General features: G+C 40.1%; 1 protein-coding gene across 1 annotated transcript in view; it reads right to left on the reverse strand.

The window, feature by feature from the left end:
- Nucleotides 1-12,935, reverse strand: part of CFAP206 (cilia and flagella associated protein 206) — a 62,018-nt gene extending 49,083 nt beyond the window's left edge. The window contains exon 1 of the mRNA XM_036871507.1: nucleotides 12,918-12,935. The gene's annotated coding sequence lies outside the window, so the exon portion shown is untranslated. The remainder of the gene's footprint in view (nucleotides 1-12,917) is intronic.
- Nucleotides 12,936-19,291: the final 6,356 nt, after the last annotated feature.

A 19,291-nucleotide genomic window follows, 5' to 3' on the forward strand; every position in this document is an offset into this window, starting at 1 on the left:
TGTTACTTCTGATATCTAGTGACAGGAAGCTGAGGTCTGTGGAGCCGAAATATCAAGAAGTGATGGGGGAGGGGAGGGATAAATTGGGAGATCGGGACTGACATACACACACTACCTTATATAAAATAGGTAACTAACAAGGACCTACTGTATAGCACAAGGAACTCTACTCAGTACTCGGTAATGACCTATATGGGAAAAGAATCTAAAAAAGAGTGGATATATGTATATGTATAACTGACTCAGTCTGCTGTACAGCAGAAACGAACACAACATTGTAAATCAACTACACTCCAATAAAAATTAATTTAAAAAAGAAAAGAAGTGATGAAAGGTGAGTGGTGGGTCATCGGTGCTGTTACAGAAATTGTAGTCTAATGTTGGAAGGGTGGGAAGTCCAAATTTGTGATGCTCCCAGCATGTATAAGTGAGGTGCTATTAAAGTCCTTCAATGATGGAATGGAGGGAATGTATACTGCCAAGTATCTGACTTTCATTCCCAGAAAGAACAATAATCAGATTGTGATCCTCAGAGGTAAGCATAGCTCCCAAGAAGGAAGAAGTTCCCTCCTGCTGCATGAATGTCATCTTTCATACAAAAATCAATGCAAAAAAATCAATGCAAAGAACTGCTTCCAAATTCAGCCTCAATGATATACAATATGTGACAACTACTCAAATGACTTAAATGATCCCTATGTAGACCACAGGGCCACTTTTCTTACCTATATGCTAGGGAGCCACCTGCTGTCGAAATAGGATCCTACGGCTACAATTTCTTCCATTTTTTTCCAACTACATAACCGCGTATGCTTAGCTCCAATAATCTAGGCTAAGAATTTTATAGAATTTAAGAAGCCGACATAACTTTTAGTGAGAAGTAACCCACAGTACGCTCCTTGTCTCTTTTGCAAGTCAGAAAATATTTGTTAAGCATTTATATCCATTTGTTACACATTGCAATTCTCAAAGAAGTTTCTGTTACACAGGAATTAAGGAAGCGGTCTGCAATAACAAATGTCCCTGCCAGTTTCCTTCTTAGTGTTTTTGGGAATACTATTCCTTCCCTGAAATTGTCTTTGCCTGTCCCAATGCTACCCAACCTGCAACCTCAGCTCAACTCTTACCTCCTCCATGAAGGTCCATGAAGCTGCATGGACCTCTGCTCTATCCCCGAGGCACCCCTCTTCTTGGTACTTCATCACACATGCACTGCTTCATGGTGATATAGACTAGGAAACTAACATTTACCATATGCCAGCACTTTGTTGTAAGCACTTTACCTTTATGAACTTATTTAGTTCTCATATTAACCCCTATGAGGTAGTCACTATCATAATCTGCATTTTGCAAAAGAGGAAACTGAGGCCTAGAGAGCTTAAAAAAAGACTTTGTCCAATATCATCAAGGTTATTAAGCAGTGGAGCCATAATTAAACACATGCATCTGCCTTCCCAACTTGTTTGTAAGCACTCAGAGGACAAGAACAAAGTTGCAAAATTCTTTTGAGTTCTTATAGCGTTTAGCCTGGCGCTAGAATCTTAGGAGTGCATGTTTATAGTTTTACTACAGTTTACTGATCTTCCAGGAAATCAGAAGACCCAAGGAAGAGGATTGTTTGGTCCCATTAATCAGCCTGATATAAAACAAGTCTGGCAAGAGACTATAGTAATAATAGAGGACTTATACTGAGGCTGTACTATGAGCCTGGCACTGCGCTAAGTATTTTTATATATTAACACATTGAATCCTTTTAATACGTCATTTCAGAGAGGTACTATTATACATATTTTATGGATGAGGAAACTGAAGCACAGAGAGATGAAGTAATTTACTTGAGGTCACACAGACTCCGGCCTAAGCCTAACCTATATGCTATCGTCTCACACTTACTGTAAAAGGATGTTTATCTGCAAAGGGATTTAGAAATTGTGGAGAACACACAGTGAAGAAGATGGCCTTCCTTAGAGAACACGGACTCCTAACCTTGTAATCTCCCAGTAGGACTGCACAGGCCCTTGGGGATCCCTCTGGTTACTGCTGCCAGCACTGAGCTGGCCTCAGGGGGGCACTGCTCCCCTTTAAACACCTCAGCTTTTACACGCTTGCTTTTAAAACTGCGGCAATCTTGAAGCAAGGCTGGAACATTTAAACCAGAATTTACCAAAGTCCAGGGTAATAACACAAATAAAGAAATCATAACAAAAAGTACTATAATCTGGTTACAAGGTGTGGCCCGCTCTCCAAGTTTTGAACAAAATGGAGACTTGACTTTCCTTCCTGCTGTCCATCCTTGTGTCTACCACTCAAAAGCACTCAGCTGGCACCTTTTCTCTTCAAAGTCAGGCCCTTAGAGGGCTGGGTCCAGGAGGATGTGGGACTTTCCCGTGGGGTGAGACAGAATTCAGAATTCCTGTTTCCTTTATGAGGGCCTGCCTTTTCCACAGATGATGGACATGGGAGATGAAGGGGAGATGCCTCCCCTTCAGCCACTCCTCCAGGAATGAGACCTGTTCTTAAGCCTCCGCGGGACAACATCCCAAATTGAATGTCTGTATAAGATATTTACTGATACGGTAGTAGACGGTCACACACTAACTCCTTTGGCCAGGGTATCAAGAGATTAAAGGAATCTTCACACCGGGATGCCTGAGAGATTAGAGAAGCCAGCAAAATGAATGGAGTCTGGAAGGAACACAGCCGGACGAGCCAGTGTGCATGTGCAAATGGGCCCCCGAGCACGGACTAGGGGGCAGGGATGCACATTCTGTTTCCAGATACTGTAATTTGGGGTGCTAATAACCACCAGGAAGACTGCGTGTGGAGACAAAACCGAGGACAGTACACTCGTGATCACTCCTGCTAATGCTGCCTCCAAACCTGCCAGGAGCCTGGCTACCTTGAGGAGAACCAGACCCATAACTGTAGATGCTCAAAAAGCTATTCGTTACTTTCACCAACTGCCTATATAATGCTTTTTTTATTTTTTATTTTTTTTTATAAATTTATTTTACTTATTTATTTTGGGCTACATTGGGTCTTCGTTGCTGCACGCGGGCTTTCTCTAGTTGCGGTGAGCAGGGGCTACTCTTCATTGCAGTGAGCGGGTTTCTCATTGTGGTGGCTTCTCTTGTTGCAGAGCATGGGCTCTAGGCACGCAGGTTTCAGTAGTTGTGGCATGCGGGCTTCAGTAGTTGTGGCTCACGGGCTCTAGGGCACAGGCTCAGTAGTTGCGGCACACGGGCTTAGTTGCTCCGCGGCATGTGGGATCTTCCCGGACCAGGGCTCGAACCCGTGTCCCCTGCATTGGCAGATGGATTCTTAACCACTGTGCCACCAGGGAAGCCCTTATTTTTTTTAAAACCAACTATTTCTGAATCTGGCAACAATGCTTTACCTAGAAGATTTTTCTCTGGAGCTCACCTCTGGAATAAATTTGGTTATTTGCCTCTACAATCCACCACATCTAGGTCAGAATAGATGATAGATAGATAGATAGATAGATAGATAGATAGATAGATAGATAGATAGATAGATAGATAGATAGATAGGTAGATAGATAGATAGATAGATAGATGGATAGATGGATGGATGGATGGATGGATGGATGGATGGATGGATGGATGGATGGATAGATAGATAGATAGATAGATAGATAGACAGACAGACAGACAGACAGATAGATGCTCACCGTGGTCCAGCAATTCCTTCTAATATGGTGCACACCAAAAGTACAAGGCTCTACAGAGTCAGTGGTTACTGACGAGAACAGATGGAACAGTTTCTTCTACTTGAAAAGCATTTCCTTCCTGATCATGTAGAAATTATGTTATCGGTCATGTCTATTTTTTAGATGCAACTGTTTTCTAAGAAAAGCTTCTGTAGACACAGATATCTGTGAGATCTTCACATAAAGGTCCGCAAATGACAGCTCACAGGCCAACTCCATCCCCCTACCTGTTTATGTATTGCTTGCAAGCTAAGAAGGATTTTTATACTTTCTTAAACCGTTGAAAAAACAAAGAACAATAACATTTTGTGACGTGAAATTCTGTGAAATTCAAGTGTCAGTGTCTGTAGTAAAGTTTGATTGGGACACGGCCATGCTGATCCTAAGCATTGTCTAAGGCTGCTTTCGCTCCACAACAACGGAGTTGAGTAGTTGCAACAGAGATGGTAGGACCTGCAAAGCCTAAATATTTCATATTTGATCCTTAACAGAAAAAGTTTAGCAGTTCCTGACGTAGTGTAACAGGCACTCTTACTTTGATGCATAAACTACATCTTCAGTCTTTTTCAGATCATCTCAGTGGCCTTATTTTACAGATGAAGAAATGAGAGGCCCAAAAAGGTTATTAACAGAATGATGCAGAGCCTGAACTAAAACATTTGGCCAGATTGTTTAAGCTCTCTAAACCTTAGTTGCATCACTTATCAAAAAACAGCATTGACCTCATACAGCGGTGGTGGAGGTAGAAGGGAATAATGCATATATATGGGGTTTAGCACAGCGTCTGCCATAAGTGCTTACTAAACACTAAACAGCTATTTTTATTAGCTCATAATATCATTATTACTATTAAAACTCAGATCTTCTGATTCAGCCTAGTACCTTTTTCACTACCATAAACTGTACTCCGCTCAAAAAAAAAAAAAAAAAAAAAGAAAAACAAGAATAGGTTATATAATCACTGGTTTTAAAATGTTTCTGGTGTTTTATCGAGACTTGAGATAGTTTCCACTCACTCCCCAGACATCTGATCCACTCATATCCTCAAGTTTCTACCAAGGTGACATCATAGCGGCCACAGATGGTCTTTGGGGAGATGAATAGCACTGAGGAAGATCTACAACCATTTTACCTCTTCTGATCTGTAAAAGGAGGAGAATGCTTATTCTACATAACTGAAAGCTCAAAGGAGGTAAGAGACATGAAAGCGCTTTGAAAAGTGAAATGTCTTTGCAGTAAAATTATACATCTATGAAGTCTTTTGCAAAAGTAGACAATTCCTAAGATCATTATCCATTCATTGGCCATCAGGAGGCTTGTCATCTTGTGATCTATGACCTAAATATAATGCTTAGGTTCTCTTTATTCCTTGATTCGGAGAGGAGCAAGCAGTACCCAGCTCAGAACTTTGGAGAGGGTGTCAGTGATGGAAGAAGAGAGAAAATGGTCAGCAGAGGGAAGTGAACAGATCAGGCATCTCCTGAAGCTTCCTGCCATCTACGTACCTAAGCATTACTCACCCACTCACCATGTGTCTCTCTCCTAAGGACCCTCTTTACCTCCATCAATCTGCCTTCCTTCTTCCTCATCTTTCTTTCTCCTCCTGTCTTCCCTGTTTGTTTCTTCTATCTCTTTTCCCCCACTCCATCCTGCCTCTCCTTCTTTCTCACTTTGTCTGGAGAATGTTATTTATCATTAGTTCTTATAGGATAAAACGCTTCTGTTCCATGTTCTTAATGTTATATTATTCTCCCACTCATGTAAATTGTTGTTCTTATTACTTGAGAAGAAAAAATTAAATAAATAGGACTTTACTGTTTGCAAATGTGTCATTTTGTTAATCCTTGGGTCTTCTCAAAACCCCATTAGAAAGCAGTGTTCCGAGTTACAAAAGTGAAAAATGATAGCAAAAGCTTTCACTCTTTTTTTTTCTGAATAGGAAAGTGTCTCTTGACAACAAAAGAGTTTCCTGCATTGTGAACTTGGAGGATCACTTGGTTGCTTTAGCTCTTTATTTTTACTGGGGACATCTTTCTCTGATCCATTTTGAAGATGTTAATAATCATGCTATCGCCTAGCAAATAAATTCCAGTTCTCTAGCATGGTGTTCGAGAGCCTCCGTGGTTAACCCTGACCTCTCTCCAGCCTTATTTCTCACAACCCACACTTTATGGACTATATTAGATGATTTTCCTGACTCTGCCTTTCCTCCTAAACTCCTCTCTGTTTGGATTACCCAACTTCTCACCAAATCTGCCAACTGAGATTGGACTGGTCCTTCAAGGCCCAGATCAAAACTAGCCATTACATTTCTCTGAACTCCTGCACCCCTTTGTTAATGCCTCCATTGGGGCACTCCCCAGATTTGGAATTGTGTTGTTCTTATCATTGTTTATGAACCCATCCTCTCCCACTACTGTCCGATATATCTCTGTAGTCCCTATGAACTTACACAACAGGTTTTCCATGAGTGCTTAATGAATGACCAAACCTACCACCTCCAGCCTAGATTTCCTATCTAAGATCTGAAAAAATTTTGATTAAAAATTTTTTTCCTTTATATTTCCATTCCATTTAGGAGTCAAATCCTTATTTAATACCAGATTGTATCTTAGCACTTCTGACATGATGTCTGATATGCCACTGCCAGGTGTTTCTCTACCTAAAATCCTAGCTCTGAGAAAAATAAAAATATCTGCCATAGGCACTTATTCAAGTGCCTGTAATCACAGAAGGACTGGGCAAACATGACTATGAATCTGATGCTGACCTTTAGGATGGCTTTAGGTTTGGTAAAACTATTACATGACCTCAAAGCTGGCTTTACTTTTAGATTCCAGTAATCCAGAAAACACTCTGAATTATTTATTTCTCGGTAATGGGTCTTAAAATGTGATGTTAACATCCTGGAAAAAATTACATTTGAATCTGTTTATAATTGAAAGAGAATATGGTTGATGATATTTCTTGGAAGTGCCCCTCTCTACAAAGAAAGTAAGAATAGGTTATACAATCATTTATTTTTAAATGTTATCGGTGCTTTATTAAGACTCAAGACACCTGATCCACTAATGTCCTCAGGTTTCTGAGAAGGTGACATCATAATGACCACAGATGGTCCTTTGGGAGACAGATATCATTTACTCAGGAAGAAAAGGCAGTATATTTTTAGCTCAGATGTCTTAGCAACATAAGAAATTAATTTTGTTAAAATCAAAAGTCATTCTCTCAAAAATCTACTGCTTTTTTTTTCTCTTTTCAAATTCAGCGATTTCCTTTCAAACCCAGCCTTTTTCATGTTTCCTTTTGAAGACTGTTATAACGTATCCTTATGACCTTTTATAAACAATCCTTTTTTTCTCTTACAGGCTCTTTATATTTAAATAGAAATAAATGTACATGGTGGCAGAAATACTACATTGAGCTTATAGAAAATAGGGAGCCGTGAAGCAAGGCAGGTGGCCTTGGTCCTAGGATTAAGGAGGATGTGATGTGTCCATGGTGGAGGACAAGGACATTGTCACCTTTCCTGTCTTCTCAATCACCTTCTCCCTCTGCAGAAAACCTGAGTGCCCCTGACAGCGCCCCTAGTGGTACTAAGTAGGAATGCAAGCATTCTTAAATCAGCGTCCTTAATGCCGCCCTTTGAGATGAAATGGGGATTAAGTAGTATTCAATAATATTCCTCAAGCTGAGTTCCTGGTCTCTCAGAAGGAATGACTCAAAGGTTAAATCTTCAGAAATAGGCTTATGAGTAAAAGCTGGCTGATTTGTTATTCTCTAAAAACCATGCCCAAAGTCTTCTCCTCTTCAACACCCGTACCCCTCCCTGACCCTCCTCAGTGCTTGCCCCACTCCTAGCACAAGAAAAGAGCTAAATGCACATTTAAGGTTTATCATAGTCTGAGGGGCATTTTTGGTGAAAACCATATATTTGAAGTAATTTAGATACTCATCTTAGGCAGTTTGCCAAAGATTTAAAACACTAAACTATTCCTCCTAGATGCTCCACACAATCACTTACTGTTTTTATTAATGAAGTAGACTGAGGTTTGCAAGGTTGGGCTGGTCAGTTTCTCGGAGGCACTCTGCCTGTAATTGTTGTAGTTTTACACCAGGTAGTGGGGCCAGATACAGAACACAGGTTCATGGGTTTCTTATTCTTAATGTACAGATTCTAGAACTTTCTCAGTTCCTAATGAACTTAGTGTCTCAATAATTCTTCATGGCATTCCCTAGGCCAAAAGAAGTGCCTAACTATCTGGACCTAGGCTAAATCAAGTACCTAATAGGTCTAACAACTAATAGTAGTAGTTTGTGTGGTATGTGACAAACGTCACCGTGTTTTCCTTGAAATTTAAAAATATCCTGCTTCACCCCCGTGAGTTTGCTACGGCACCTGGGGAAAGTTGGCATACAGTTTGGGAATACAGTCTTAATGTTCTAGGGCATTTAGCAATTAACCCAATTCCAGTTCATGTATGGTTTCCTTATGAAAAATAACCAAATAAAAATTGCCATGATTTCACTTCTCTCTAGATAATAAGACAGTGACATGTATCAACATGGATAGATCTCAAAAACATAATGTTAGGTGAAAATAGGCAAGTTGCAGAATAATGTATACAAAATAGTAGTATCTATTTAAAGTTTACATCTTATTTATGAACACAAATGTGTAGTAAAATGAGGACCGGAAGGACGCACACTCATTTAAGAGAGTGGTTATTTCTAAGGAAGAAAGCGAATGGGATTGAAAGAAGAACAAAGAAGACCCAGATTTTGTTTGTAATATTTTATATGTGCTATTAAATATATAAGGCAAACATGACTGCGGCATGAATGTGGCATATAAAGCAAACTATGGATTGAATGTGCTCCCCCAAATTCACATGTTGAAATCCTAATCCCCAAGGTGATGGTGTTAGGAGGTGGGGCCTTTGACAGGTAATTAGGTCAAAAGGATGGAGCCCTTGTGAATAAAATTAGTGCCTTTATAATAGAGAGACATAAGAGTTTGCTTCCTCTCTCTGCTCTCCGCCATGTGAGGATACAATGAGAAGACAGCCATCTACAAGCCAGGAAGTAGGCTTTCATCAGACACCAGATCTGCTGGTACCTTGATCTTGGACTTCCCAGCCTCCAGAACTATGAGAAATAAATGTTTGTTGTTTAAGCCACCCAGACTATGAAAATTTGTTATAGCACCTTGAGCTGATTAAAACAATGACCAAATGTTCATATTTGTTAATTCTGGATAGTGGACCATATAGGTGTTTCTTATATGATTCTCTGTACTTTTCTGTATCAAAACAAAACAAACCAAACACACACACACAAATCAGAAAGTACTGAGCAAGAATTAAAAGAGGTAGATCAAGTATTATTTTTCTAGAAAATCTATGACCAACTCGTATCTTTAGCTATTTAATTTAGTTTTGGATCATAAAATAATTCTGAATCCTTTCTGAGGGTCAGAATAACCATGTGATACCTACTTACTCTATTGTATTCAAAAAACCCCCCAGCAGCTGTGCTTTATAAATCAGCTGTTTGCTAATCCTAATAAACTGTAGCTTTTGCTACTAATTAGTTCCAACAGACAGGCAGATTTACATTCAAACTTAACACATTATTGTGTTTAAAAAGAGACCATATCTTGTTAATTTTTTTAAAATTTCAGTATCTTAGGACTTCCCTGGTGGTGCAGTGGTTAAGAATACGCCTGCCAATGCAGGAGACACGGGTTTGAGCCCTGGTCTGGGAAGATCCCACATGCCGCAGAGCAACTAAGCCCGTGCGCCACAACTACTGAGCCCAAGTGCCACAACTACTGAAGCCCGAGTGCCTAGAGCCCATGCTCCACAACAAGAGAAGCCACCACAATGAGAAGCTTGTGCACCGCAAGGAAGAGTAGCCCCTGCTAGCCGCAACTAGAGAAAGCCCGCGTGCAGCAACGAAGACCCAACACAGCCAAAAATAAATAAATAAAATTTAAAAATAAAAAAAATTTCAGTATCATATATAATAGATGTTCAATAAATGTCTTTGGAATCAGTAAAACTAACCTATCCTTTTCTCAGCATTTAAAAAAAAATTTTTTTTAACAACGAGAAAAAAACGTTTAGGCAACATTATGTAGGAGTTTTATAATATGGCTTGTAATTTTTATTATTTTTAAACATTATATTAATTGTTACTATAATATATTCATATGGTTCAAAATTAAAAGGTTTAAACTGATGTACAATGAAAGCTAAGGCTCCATTCAACACTTGATCCCCAGCCACTCAATTCTCTCCTAAACAGGCAACCAGAATGACCAGATTTTTGTATATGTCTAGAAAAGAGATATTTTATACATATACAAGCAAACACATAATAACATATCCGTACTCATGGCTCTATGTACCATCTAGAGATGATATCGATTAAACAGTCATTTGGATGTCTAATAGATGTTTCAAATTCAACATGTTCAAACTGAATTCCTGCTCTTTTCCCCCCAGAAAGCTTCCCCTGCAGCGTTCCCATCCAGTCCATCACGACCCCAGCCTTCGGGCTGCTCAGTCGTCCCTGATCCCTCTCTTTCTTTCACACGCCACATCCAGTCTGTCAGGAAAGCCTACTCACTACCTTGAAAATGTTTCCAGAGTCTGGTCTCTTCCCACCAGCTCCTCTGCTGTCTCCCAGGCGGCAGCCAACGGCCCCTCTCAGCAGGATCACTGCCCTCCACGGCTCCCGGTGCTCTTGCTGCTTCCATCCGGCTCTCCCACAGCCTAGTCTCCACAGAGCGCAAGAGGAATCCTTTTACACTGTAAGCCCTAAAATGCCACACTGTACCTCCAAACCCTGCATGGTTCCCTGTTCATGCAGAATAAAAGTCAGCCTCCTTACAAGGCCCTGCATGGACCAGCCTCCCATCATCTTCCGAACCTTTTCCTACTCTTCTTTCCAGCTCACTCTGCCCAGCCTCTCTGCGGCTCCCAGCGCACAGCAGACACAGTCCTGCCTTAGGGCCTCTTCCTCACTCTCTTCTCACAGATCCTCTCCATAAACCCCCTCACCTCCTTCAAGTCTCTTCAAATTTTGCCTTCTAAGGCCCAACTTGACCACGCTGTTTGTAACAATGCACGTTATCTTCTTCCCCTCCCCCAGCCCCCCGATCTCCCACGCTCTGCTCTATTTTTACCCATAGAACTTACCAGTTTCGGATATACTATATTATGTTCACATTTGTTGTTTACTGATGGTCCCCTTTAACAGAATGTAAGCTCCACTACGGTTGAGATCTTTGTCTGTTTTGCTATGGACACATTCCAAGTGTGGAGTGTGATGCCTGACACAGAGCAGATGCTCAAAGATATTTGTTGAATAGGTGAATGGATACATAGATTTATACTATGCATATCATTAGAACCTTGACTTTTCACTTAATGACATATTCATTCATTCAACAAATATATCTTGGAAGTCTAGGAAGTTTTTTATCAGCACATACATTTTTTTCTCCTTTTTTATGGAAGCTTATTATTTCATTGGAATTGCAGCATTAGAAAGATGTACCATAATTTACATAACCAGTTCTATTGTTTCTAGTCTTTTGTTTTTACAGATAATACTGTAATGACAATCTGGTCCATATATTATTTTACATGTATAAGAATATCTGTAGGATAAATTCCTGGAAGTGGAATTGCTGGGTCAAAGGGTATATGCTTTTTAGTTATAATAGGTATTGCCAAATTGAATTCCATAGAACTTGTACTAATTTATGTTCCCTCCAGCCATGTATGACAGTGTTTGTTTTCTCACACTTTTACCAGCACAGTTTTATAATTTCTTATCTTTGCTAGTCTGATAGGTAGAAAATGAATTTTTAATGAAGTTTTAATTTGCATTCCTCTTATTTTGAGTGATTGGAACATTTCTTCATAAGTTTAAATGATGTTTGATTCTTTTTCTATTTTCTAGTTATATTTTTCATCTATTTTTCTATTGGATTGCTGATCCATTCCTTATTGATTCCTAGAAGTTATCTATATAGTAGAGAAATTAGCCCTTTGCCTACATAGGAAATGGAAATATTTTTCTCTTGTTTGTGGTTTGTCTTTTGACCTTGCTTATGATTTCTGGCCTAGCAGATTTTTAAAAAGCTTTTAACGAAGTTGAATTTATCATTTTTATTAATACTTTTTTCTTCTGGGCTTTATGACAAACATAAAAGGCTATCCTCAATCTGATTTATTTAAACATTCTCAAGTGACTTCTAATATTTTTGCAGTTTTGCTTTTACTTTTAAACCTTTGGTCCACCTAGAATATATTTTAATGAATTATAAGATAGGATTCAATCATCTCTGCCCTCAATGACTATCTAGTTACCTCCAAACCATTATTTAAATAAGGCATCTTTTCTTTACTATTTCAAGATGCCATTTTTGTCTTATGTTAAATTAATAAGTGACATTAAAGAGATTTGAAATGGAATGTTCCATATTTTGGAAAAACACCCCTAAGTTTTCCCTATACCTTTACATTTTATTCTTAAATTCTATTCTGTACCATTGATTCTCGTGTCTGTTCATGCCCCAGGACTACTTTTTCAGTTTCTAATGGCATAGAGTGAAAAGGCTAGTGCCCCATCATTGCATTTATTGTCAGAATATCCCTAAAAATTCTTGCTGCTTATTTTTCCACCTGAAATTTATTTTTTTAAATATCTTTATTGGAGTATAATTGCTTTACGATGTTGTGTTAGTTTCTGCTGTACAACAAAGTGAATCAGCTATAGGTATACATATATCCCTCCACCTAAAATTTAGAATCAGCTTGTCTATTACCTCTCAAACAATGCCAAGACCAAGATCAAAAACAACAGTAACAATAGCAACCCTGAAGTATTTTGGTGGGTTCCGATTACATTCACACTCTCCAGTTCCAATCCTAGCTATTACCGTTACTGCACTGAAATCATTGAAAAACAAAGTCTTTTCCTATTTTGTCTCTGAGCTAATTCTTGCTGGACTTCTGGTTGCAGGAGCAAGCATAGTTTCATCTTTATGACTGTCCTGGGCTGTTGTTCTGGGCTCTGAGCCCCACGATCCTCATATCCCTTCATTTGTTTTTTTCATGCTATAGCATAATTTAAAGCAGTTTGTTCAAAATCATAATTATAAGGGACTTACCTTAATATGCCTTTTATTAACTTCTTTTACATAGAAGTCTTATAATCCTGAAACTATCTTGCAGTCATTCCAATTCAAGTCTGTGTGTTGTGATTCTGACCTTTAAACTTGTAACCATACCTTCCACTTGAGTTCTTAAAGATTCAGACACACAGCCGGTTTCTATGCACCCACTCTGGTGAAGTACATATTCTATCTTGCAGCTTTCTGTTCCTTAGCAAAGTGCTTAACATCTGTAGTCAATAAACATACTCCACAGGGTGCAAGAGAAAAAAAGGAACTGAATAAAACAATTTTAAAATAAATGTCAGCAGGCATCTCATAAGATTAAATTTTTAAAGCTAAAATAAAGTTCTACTCACCATTGACTAAATATACTTTAAAATCTACAAGCAGTAGATAGACTATAATTCACATCCATGTATATATATATATATCCATAAAATACTGAAGAAATAAAAATTAATAAAATTTGTACATTCTAAAAATTAGAATCAGTGGCTATAGGATCTGCATGAAAAATGCAGAGCCATATATGACTTGTGATCTCATTTCTGTAGGGATGAAAAATAATAATAACTAACAGTTACCAAATACTACTTGTTTGTCAGGGAGTCTTTTCAGGGAATCAGTCTCATGTTGATGACTGAAAGAGGCAAAGAAAAGGCCTGGAGATGAGACCCAAGGGGTGACTTGGTCACACCCTTCTAGAGTGTCGTTCTCCCTGAGCAGCTTGCCTCAATTCCTCAGCAATAGAACAGTGGGGTTTATTCCCACAATGCTCCCATTACTTGGCGGATGCTCTCTGGCCGAAGTCCACTGAGTGTATCTCTGAGACCACAGAGTATGAAGCCAGACCATGACTCTGGACTCCCCGGAATGGGTGACAGCAGTTGTAGCATTGTCTTTTGTGTCTTCCTGAGGCCTCTGACAAAGAGGCTGGAATTTCCTTGTATTCCAGAAAACCCAGAGATGGTGTTTTGTCAAGTAGGAAGCTGTTGGCCTGAACCGACAGGGGAAACAACCATCTACTAGTGGCCACCTAACAACCTCAAGAAGAACAAAACCGTATGAGAACTAGGAAAATTTATCTTTGAGATCGTAGAATCCACTTTGCTGAAAACAAAATTTAAATCAAGCCATTCCTTCACAAATGTGGACAGGACTTAGCACAGAGCAAGAGTACCAGTTTGGCTAGCAGGCTACTGATGGTAGGTATTACCGCCTTGGCAGTACAACATGACATGAGTTAGAAAATGAGCTGTGAGCCCATTATTGCTACTTCTCCAGCCCTCGACAGTGTTATAATGCACGTACTCACTATCCTTCTACCCACTTAGCTGACTTCTCTAAGAGTAAGGACCACCAACTATTTCGTGTACCAAGAACCCGAGCATCTAACACGGCACCTGGTATACAGTAGGTTGCTTCCTACTGCATGTTGGATAAACAAAATCAATAATTAATATCCCATACATCTCTATGATTTCTAGAGATGTAGATTCTTTAGAACAGATTGTAGAGCTTCTAGAGATATGTAGATTTCTAGCTGAAATGCATAACTCTATGGATACATTCTATTATGTAATTAAATGATAATCCCTCAAATGGACCAGTAATAGAAATAGCTTTCCTTGGGAATACTGAGTCGGGGGAGAGGGGATGGGAAATACTTATGCATAGAGTGATATGTCAAGGATACTACCTGGTCCTGGAGTTTGTTATGGGCCCTCAGCAGAGAGAGTCCAGTGGATCTTAAAGTCCAGTAGTAGGAAATAGACACCCAAAGCAGGTCAGATGGAAAGAGTGCTATGAGGAATAGGAAATATCACACATGGTTAAAAGTAAGGAAAGGCAGATCGATAAACTTGGATCCTTGCTAATTTTAAGACCTAACATGCAGTTGCTATGTAGAAAAGGATAATTTGAACTTCATTCAATTCAATATTAAAGTGTTTCTATTTAGAACTAACTAGAGTAAAACCATTGGTTTTCAATCCTGCTAGTTGGAATCAGATGGTATTGCGTTGAATGCATCTGCACTTTTCAAATGGAGTGACTTGATGCGGAATACCCAACCTCGATGTGCTTGAATTTCTTTAGCTGGTTGCCATGAGGCAGGAGCTGAATAACGCAGGTGAAGCACTCACGCATGCCCTGGCTTCCAATAACTGGACAGCAAAAGGCAACGGTTTCTTCTTTCCTCTTCTGAGTGATCTCAGCCAAGCAGAAAGGAGAGCTTATTAGAGGCAGCAGAATGTCAAAACCCTCTGTTCTGTAAACAAACCTATTTTGTCAAATAGTGTCTACATGATGTCAGTGAAAAAAAAGGCCCCCAAAGCTAGAATATGCAGGCTATGAATAGGTCAAATGGAATCAAAGTTAGAGAAAGACAATACCAGAATGACTTCTTTGTCACATAAAGGTCCAGTGATTACTAAATAGCCCGACCCCTGTGCTTTGTGACTGCTATGGGGGTGAGGTAGCTTCTCCATCTCTCCTAGGGACGCTAGGCACCTGTTTCCCAGCGCACAGGTCTACTGTCTCTAAAAACAAGGTTCTTTTCTTGGTGGAATGACTTCTATAAAATTTAACTACAGTAATTTCTTAGGGTCCTCCAATTAAGTTCCCAGATGGCCTCCAGGAATTAACATAGCTTCCTAAATATCAGAAACCATGGGAGCTGCATAGACTCCTACTGTACAGGGAGCCTCTAAGACAACTAAGAAAAATGCACTTTAAGCTCTTTTGTCTGTTTGTTTTTGGCTGCGCCTCGCAGCTTACGGGATCTTAGATCCCTGACCAGGGATGGAACCCAGGCCCCAGCAGTGAAAGTGCCAAGTTCTAACCACTGGACCACCAGGGAATTCCCTAAGCTCTTTTTAAAGTAACTTTCCAAAATGGTTACAATTTTAATAACTTGCATGGGGCTTAGTATCTAAGATCCAGAGTGGCTTTTCTAGGTATTGTACTCAAAGTAATTGGTACCAGGAGAGTTACTAAGTGTTCTCAAGACAAGTTATACTAAAAATTGGTTCACTCAGGGAATCTTTCTTTCTGAAAATAGCCTTAGTCTCAATCAGATTTTGTTAGAAAATTTGAGTAAGTGTCCCACTGAGATTTCAAAGACATACCTCACTTTCAGTTTTTCACTTGACATTGTAATTCTCACCTTTGAGCTTCAGGCAATTGATCTGTCTCAGGACCCACCAGGGACTCTGCCCTTCTGGACACCTGCGTGGTGAGGGGGAGCTCTGGGTTATGCCCCTCCATAAATTCTTCCCTGGGCTCCGTATCAGGAGGGTTCCTCAAGCACATTCAGGGAAGGCTGATCAATTCTTGGCTCCCAGCCCATGCCCACTGGAAGAGCAAGGGTTCTGCACAGTAATTCAGACTTGCCCGCTACAATTCCAATGTGTTTTGAAAGCAGTGCACCCCTGACGCCTACTCAGTGTTTACACAGGCACTAAATTAGGCTCTGTGCTGTAACTGTGGAAAACACATGGCTCTGCAGTCAAACAATTTGTCATTTTTCAACAAGCAACTTTCCTTCTCTGAGTCTCAGTTTCCTAATTTTCAAAATGGGGGTAATAGGAGGCATCATACGGGGTTGCTGTGAGATTTCAGTAAGACAAGGTTTAGTAAGGAATTTAGTGCAATAGATGATACATAGCAGATGCTCAGTCAGTGGTCGTTGCTGTATTTTCCATTGTTTCCTTTTTTTATCCACAAGGATCATCCTTATCAGTATCATGGAAACAAGAGACTGCTGAGGGCTTCCCTGGTGGCGCAGTGGTTAAGAATCCGCCTGCCAGTGCAGGGGACACGGGTTTGAGCCCTGGTCTGGGAAGATCCCACATGCCGCGGAGCAACTAAGCCCATGCACCACAACTACTGAGCCTGAGCTCTAGAGCCCGCGAGCCACAACTACTGAAGCCCATGTGCCACAACTACTGAAGCCCACGAGCCACAACTACTGAAGCCCGCGCACCTAGAGCCCATGCTCCGCAACAAGTGAAACGACTGCAGTGAGAAGCCTGCGCACCGCAACGTAGAGTAGCCCCCGCTCACCGCAACTAGAGAAAGCCCGCGCACAGTAACGAAGACCCAACGCAGCCAAAAATAAATAAATAAATAAATGTATTAAAAAAATAAAAAATAAGAGAGACTGCTGAGAAGTTCCGTAGATGGGATTATGGAAATATGAGGGAGGTCTCATTTTTAGTTTACTATCAGCTTTTTCGGCCCTTTAGAGCAGATTATCCATCCACTTTGAACTTTAATTCTCAGGGGTATATCTTGGAGACATTCAAGCTAGAAAGAACTGTGGTTTGAAGTGATCAAAGTGAAGGATTTGGGTAAGAGTAAAGATACCGTTTCTTCAATTTGGCCTTGGGACAGGCAGAGCAGAATGAGAACAGAGGACTGAAGAGGTCCCCTCCCCTCCGTGGTTCGTGCTGACTCCAGGCTCTAAGGGGAAAAGCAAGTGGGGCTCTGGGATCAGGTCAGTCTGTCCTGACAGAACCCCCTGTGATCACCCCTACAACAGGGGGGCTGATTAGCACTGTGGGGAAGCAAGGGGAGGAGTCCTCTGGTGGGCAGGTCAAGCTGGGATCAGGACAGTAACAAGATCTCTAACTCTGCCCTTATTGGAAGCATCCACATTACTTTAAAAACCCTAAGGGAGCTAACGGTTGGGATTGGGGTGGGAGCTGAGGGTGAAGTATCAATATAAACAAGGAAAATACTAAAAACACAGATAATTTATTCCAATCTGGTTGAAGCCTGAGAAGCTAGATTCCTTTTTCCAAACCAAAAATAAGTCGCCTGCTTTCTTTTTATGTTACGCACTGTATCACTGATACCAAAAGACACACCTTCACTGTGGCCATGAAGTGAACGTCTTCAGAAGATGCTTTCCTTCTGCTTTCCTTCCTTGTGCTCAGCTGCGAATCTGGTGAATGACTCCAATAACTCAGACACACAATCCTAGGTACAACTTCCTTTCACTTCTAGAAGGGACAAAAATGATGCATGCCGTAGAGGACAGACCACGTCCTTCTGGTCCTCATCAGAGAAGCCACGAAGACACGCACCTGCAGAGTTAACCAACCAGGCACCAAGGCCTTTACATCTGAACAAAAATAATGATGGAAGGCGTGGGCTGAAGACTGACTCTGTGGATTTGAAACCGGCTCTGACTCTTCCTCGCTGTATGACATTGAGAAAGTGACTTGACCTGTCTGTGCCTGTGTTAATGGTTCCTACCTTTCACAGCCTGCTGTGAACATGAATGAGTCCACTTGTGTACGCACAGTTGGCACATGCTAGCACTCCCCAGTGTCAGCTGCTGTTCTTATCTATTCAAGTCTGCAAAACCCAGGTCTCTCTCATGTAACCATCTGCCTGTGCCTTGTGATATTTTGAATTCCCTCTCTGTCACTAGCTGTGTGCCCTGGAGAAAGTTACTGAATCTCCCTGAGCCTCGGTTTCCCTCTCTATAAATTGGGGGCAGTTATAATTACTTTCAAAAGTCATTGTGAGGATTAAATATTAAGGTTTTTAAAGTGCTTCACATGTAGAGAAAAGGGAACCCTCCTACACTGTTGGGAATGTAAATTGATGCAGCCACTATGGAAACACTATGGAAGTTCCTTAAAAAACCAAAAATAGAATCACCATATGATCCAGCAATTCCACTCCTGGGCTTATAACCGGAAAAGATGAAAAGCCTAATTTGAAAAGATACATGTATCCCAATGTTCACTGCAGCACTATTTACACTAGCCAAGACATGGAAACAACCCAAGTGCCCATCAACAGACAACTGGTTTAAGAAGATGTGGTATATACACAATGGAATATTACTCAGCCATAAAAAGAATGAAATATTGCCATTTGCAGCAACATGGATGGACCTAGAGAATATCATACTGAGTGAAGTAAGTCAGACAGAGAAAGACAAATATTATATGATATCACTTATATGTGGAATCTAAAAAATAATACAAATGAAGCTATATACAAAACAGAAACAGACTCACATAGAAAACAAACTTATGGTTACCAAAGGGGAAAGAGGTGGGGGGAGGGATAAATTAGGAGTATGGGATTAACATACACACACAACTATATATAAAATAAACAATAAGGATTTACCATATAGCTCAGGGAACTATATTCAATATCTTGTAATAACCTATAATGGAAAATAATCTGAAAATACATATATATATAACTGAATCACTTTGCCGTATACCTGAAACTAACACAATATTGTAAATCAACTATACTTCAACTTAAAAAAAAGTGCTTCACACATGTAAATACGTACATAGTAGTTTTCATGTTATCATTTGTCAAAATGGGATAAC

This window comes from Balaenoptera musculus, chromosome 12 (genome assembly GCF_009873245.2).
Source record: "Balaenoptera musculus isolate JJ_BM4_2016_0621 chromosome 12, mBalMus1.pri.v3, whole genome shotgun sequence".
Classification (NCBI taxonomy): domain Eukaryota; kingdom Metazoa; phylum Chordata; class Mammalia; order Artiodactyla; family Balaenopteridae; genus Balaenoptera; species Balaenoptera musculus.